We start from the raw sequence: 6,026 nt of genomic DNA on the forward strand, positions 1-6,026 counted from the left end.
AAGGATTCTGTAAGTGCTGTCCTCAGACCAGCATCACTTGGGACAGGTTAGAAATACAAATTCTCAGTCCCTCCCCAGAGCTACTGAATCAGAAATTCTGGAGGTGGGGCCCAGCAATTAGTGTTTTAACAAGCCCTCCAGGTGGTTCTGATGCTGTGTTCAAGCTTTACAAGCTTTGGTTTAAGCCCTAATTCTAGGGATGGTCGGCCAACTAGCCACTAAAAATGCACAACACAGGGCCGGGCGCCTTGGCTCATGCTTATAATCCTAGCACTCTAGGAGGCTGAGGCAGGAGGTATTGCTTGAGGTCAGCAGTTCGAGACCCTGTCTGTACCAAAAACAGAAAAATTAGCTGGGCGTGGTGGTGCATACCTGAAGTCCCAGCTACCCCGGAGGCTGAGGCAAGAGGATCCCTGAGTCCAGAAGTTGGAGGCTGCAGTGAGCTGTGATGACACCACTGCACTCTGGCTAGGGGGACAGAGACCTGTCTGTTAGGGGTTAGAGACCCCTAAAAAAAGGCATAATACAAAGATAATAAATTAGCACCTTAATAGTAATGACCACACTGTCAAACTAAAATAGAAGTAAAACCCAGAGCTGTAGAGACAGGTAAGAGAGAAAGGGAGTGTTCTCCACACTAGAACCTTATCAGAAAAAGGAAAACAATGCTAGGCTTGCCTGGAACAGCCTCTTGTAGGTGTGGTTCCCCAGAGCCCTGGGAAAAAACAAGCCTTATCTTGAAAAGAGGAAGGATTGGATGCAAGGAAGTTTGAAGCAAACAATGGTAGTTCAGGCCTTGTTGGAGAGAACTGAGTCGTGTGCAGAAATAATAAGGGAAAAAAAGAAGCTCTTTTTTTTTTTTTTTTTTTTGTAGAATTCTGACTCAAACGAGCAAGCTGTAGGGAAAAAAGAGTTCATTACTAAAAACACAGAAGACAGAAGAAATACATAGGGACAGAGAGACAGGAAGACCAGGATTAGAGTCTGGAGTCACCAACCCAGAGGCACATATGACCTTGGGCAAGGTACTTCACCTTTCAGTATTTCAATATTTCCCCCCTTTAAGGAGCTGGACTGTCAGCTGTTATAAATTTAAAAATCATTCTCAGAGAAGGACACACACAACATCACCTTCTTAGTATTCTACCAAAAATGTTCAACCTGAATCAAAACCTGTGGGAACGATCAGACAAATCCAAATTGGAACGATCAGACAAATCCAAATTAAGGGTCATAAAAATCATTGTCTTTTTTTTTTTTTTTAGACAGAGTCTCACTTTGATGCCCAGGTTAGAGTGAGTGCCGTGGCGTCAGCCTAGCTCACAGCAACCTCAATCTCCTGGGCTCAAGTGATCCTCCTGCCTCAGCCTCCCAAGTAGCTGGGACTACAGGCATGTGCCACTATGCCCGGCTAACTTTTTCTATATATATTTTTAGTTGGTCAATTAATTTCTTTCTGTTTTTAGTAGAGATGGGGTCTCACTCAGGGTGGTTTCAAACTCCTGACCTCAAGCAATCCGCCTGCCTCGGCCTCCCAGGCGTGAGCCACCACGCGCCCGGCCTAAAATCATTGTCTTAAAAGACAAAGAAAGGCTGGGGAACTAGAGTACATCTGGATTAAAGACACACAAAGGAAATATGACAATTAAATGCAATATATCCTTGGACCTGAATTTTTTTTTTTTGAGATGGGGGTCTTGCTATATTGCTCAGGCTGGTCTCAAATTCCTAGGATCAAGTGATTCTCCAACTTCAGCCTCCCAAGCAGTTGGGACTATAGGCATGAGCCATCACATTCAGCTGATTTTTTAAAAAAGCAACTACACAGAACTTTATTGAGACAATCGGGAAGTTTTAAGCAGGGGTGGGGTATATTAGAAAACAGTTTTATGTAATGAAAGCTTTCCTGAGCATCATGGCTGTATTTGGCCAGGTAGGAGGGGGCTCTTGGTCCTGGGGTAACATGCTGGGTTGCTTCCAGGTAAAGAGGCAACCTATTTGCATGTAGCTCTCAAATTGTTTAGGAAAAAAGAACAAATCAAAAGCATCTGAGAGGCCGGGCGCGGTGGCTCCTGCCTGTAATCCCAGCACTCTGGGAGGCCTAGGCGGGCGGATTGCTTAAGGTCAGGAGTTCAAAACCAGCCTGAGCAAGAGCGAGACCCCATCTCTACTATAAATAGAAACTAATTAATTGGCCAACTAATATATATATAAAAAATTAGCCGGGCATGGTGGCGCATGCCTGTAGTCCCAGCTACTTGGGAGGCTGAGGCAGAAGGATTACTTGAGCTCAGGAGTTTGAGGTTGCTGTGAGCGAGGCTGATGCCACGGCACTCATTCTAGCCTGGGCAACAAAGGGAGACTCTGTCTCAAAAAAAAAAAAAAAAAGGCGTCTGAAAGCATAGAAATAATGCTTTTTTAATCTTTTTTTTTTTAATCCAGCCTCTCCCTCTACATGTGGGCTAGGGCTAGGGACTAGTTGGACTAGGGTGATTAACTCATCCTGGTTTGCCTGGGACTCTACTAGCTTTAGCACTGCAAGTCCTACGTCCCAGAAACCCCCCCTCAATCCCAGCAAAATCATGATAGTTGGTCACCCTAAAAGGAGACCCACATCCTCCGAACTGGTCATAATGTCCTGCCATGGAGCATGAGGACAGGAAAGTGTGTCCTTTCAAAGCCTCCAGTTGGCACGCCACTGGCCTAGGGAGGCTCCTCCAGGATCAGGTCCCTACTTACCTGAAAGCCCCTGGGAGATAAGCAAAGACAACCATGACTGTGCTGACTTTCCAGCTGCAAATGTCGCTGTGGAAACCAGGGGACCGGGCTCTGGGTCCTGAGTCTTCCTTAAATCCTGGAAGAATTTAAGAACCCCTATATCAAATTGTTACATTCAAATTAGCAAGAAATGTATGCTCTGTTCCAAGCATTATTCTCATAAGAAAGGAAATGGCCATGGTGAAATGTTATTGTCCCTCCGAGTCCTCAGAGAGAAGCCCTGGGGCTCAGCTGCTGTCTGTCTCCGTACTTATCTGTTTTGAGTTCCCCAGTCCTGCCTTAATTGGGAAGTGGGACTCTCTTTTGAGTGGGAGGATTGGTTAGGAGACAGCCCCTAGAGTCATGTTGCCGAGTTCAAAACCCACCTGGGCTTTGTGACCTTGAGCAAATCACTTAATTGCTCTGTGCCTCAGTTTCTCCCTTTGCAATATGAGGATAACAATCTCATAGGAGTGTTATAAAAATTAAGTAAATTAATATACTTTAAGTGCTTACAGCAGGGGTTGGTAAAGTTTTACTGTAAAGGCCAGGTGGTAAATATTATGGGCTGTGGGCCATATGGTCTCTGGTAAGAATTTTCAACTCTGGGAAGCAGCCATAGGCAAAATATAAATAAATGGGTATGACTATGTTCCAATAAACTTTAGTTTTTATTTAAAAAAATTTTTTTCATTCATGGTCTCACTCTGCCGCCCAGGCTAGAGTGCTGTGGTGTGATCGTAGCTCACTGAGGCCTCATACTCTTGATCCTCCTGCCTCAGTCTCCCAAGTAGATGGGAGTCTACCAGCCTCCTCACTTGCTGACACTACGGGCTCTTGCCACCAAGCCCAGCTCCAGTAAAACTTTACATACTGTATGGTTCCAGTTTTATACAATTTTTTGTTTTTTTACAGACAGGGTCTCACTAGATTGCCTAGGGTGGTCTCAAACTCCTGGGCTGCGGTGATCCTGTTACAGAAAACTTGGCCCTTGTCCCTGAGGCCACATCAGAAGAATAAGCACACGTGGTTGAGAAGAAGGAAAGAGAAGTTTATTATTAATACTTTGCCAGCAAATGAGGAGGTTGGCAGACTCCCACCTTGAAGTACCAAAGTCCTGCCTCTGAGCAGAAGTACAGAGCTTTCAAAGGTTCTGATTAATCCTATGATCCCATTTTTTGCAATCTCTCGGGGGGCCTTCGACTGGGCAATTCCCCTGAGCCATATCCTAGGGCACAAAGAACAAAGGACACACTCCTGCCCCTCCCAACCACTAGCCTGAGGCATGGATATAGGTTTTAGTTCCCAAAAAGGGTGAGGGAGTTTTGAAGAGACAAAAACCTTTTTACCCTTTCTCAGGCCATTCCCTCTACAATGTCCTCCTGCCTGGGCCTCCCAGAGTGCTGGGTTTACAGGTGTGAGCCACCACAACTGGTCTACAATTTTTGAAATGACAACATTTTAGAACTGGAGGACAGATTAGCGGTTGCCAGGAGTTAGGGATGAGGGTTGGGGGTGTGTCCTGTAGGAGAGACAAGCGTGTGGTTGTTTACACAAGGGCAAAACGAGGGATTCCTGTGGTGTTGAAACTGTTCAGTATCTGGACCGTGGTGAAAGACACACAAACCACAAGAGACAAAATTGTATAGAACGGGACTGGATGCAGTAGCTCACATCTGTAATCCCAGCACTTTGGGAGACGGAGGCAGGAGGATTTCTTGAGGCCCGGAGTTCAATACCAACCACGGCTAGCCCCTACATAAAACAATAAAAAAATTAGCTGAGCCTGGTGGCATGCTCCTATAGTCCTAGCTACTTGGGAGGATGAGATGGAGGATCACTTGAGCCCAGGAGTTTGAAGCTGCAGTGAGCTACAATTGCACCATTGCACCTCTGTACTCCAGCCTAGGCAACAGAGTAAGACCCTGTTTCTAAGAAAAGAAGAAAAACAGAACTTAATACACACACGAGTACAACTAAAATGGGAAATCTGAATAAGCCTGGTGGGTTGTATCTACATCCTGAATGTGATATTACATTGTAGTTTTTCATAATGTTATCATTGGGCGAAAATTGGCAAAATGTGCAAGAGATCTCTCTATATTATTTCTCATAACCGCATTTGAATCTGCAATTATCTCAAAAGTTTTTTCCATTAAAAAATGGCAGTGAGTTGTTAGCTGAACCTGACCACTGGCTTCATGCCTGGCAAATGGTAAGTATCACATGAGTAGGATGATCAACTCCTGGTTTGTCCAGGACTTTCCAGGTTTGCAGTACTAAAATCAGGAAAGTCACAGTCAGTTGGGATGATTTGAACCCTTACTTACATAAACCTTACATTCTGGAAAACCCCTCAGTCCTAGGCAAGCTAGAACAGTTGATCACCCTATACGTGTTACCATTTTTTATAACGTTTTCGTAGAGGCAGGGTCTTGCTATGTTGCCCACGCTGTTGTCCCAGCTTCAAACTCCTGGGCTCAAGCAATCCTCCCATCTTAGCCTCCCAAAGTGCTAGGGTTACAGGCATGAGCTACAGTGCCCAGCCAGTGTTACAAGTATGACTACTGTTATTACAATTTTAACAAGAATCCCGTATCTGCCACACATACATGAGCTCAGAGCTCTGCTAGGTCTTTCATACTAACTCCAGTGGTACCAGCAAAGCCCTAACCCTTCCCTACGCAGCCAGTGCCAGCAGGTAGAAACGGTAAACAGGAGCTGTTGTGCTTAAATAAAGGCCTGACTGTGGCCCTGAATAACTTATTTGTGTATGTTGGTCTTCTCCATACATAACAATAGCCCCTATTTATCGAGTATTTGCTATATACAGTATAGTATAATACAAAGCAAAACCATGTGTTTATTTACTGAGACAAGTCTCCCTCTGTTACTGGGCTCCAGTGCAGTGGTGTCATCACAGCTCACTACAACCTCAAACATCCTCCTGCCTCGGCCTCCTGAGTAGCTGGGACTACCAGTGTGTGCCACCATGCCTGGCTAAACTTTTGTAGTTTTGGTGGGTCAGTGCAGGGGGTGGAGGGTATCTCATTCTTGCTCAGGCTGGTCTCAAACTCCTGATCTCAAGTGATACTCCCGCCTCAGCCTCCCAGAGTGCATGCCACCACACCTGGATGATTCTTCTTTTCTCTCTCTCTCTCTCTCTCTCTCTCTCTCTCTCTCTCTCTCTCTCTCTCTCTCTCTCTCTGTTCTTGTAGAGGGTCTCACTATGTTGCTCAGGTTAATTTCAAACTCCTGGCCTCAACTGA

Source organism: Microcebus murinus, chromosome 16, assembly GCF_040939455.1.
Source record: "Microcebus murinus isolate Inina chromosome 16, M.murinus_Inina_mat1.0, whole genome shotgun sequence".
Classification (NCBI taxonomy): Eukaryota; Metazoa; Chordata; class Mammalia; order Primates; family Cheirogaleidae; genus Microcebus; species Microcebus murinus.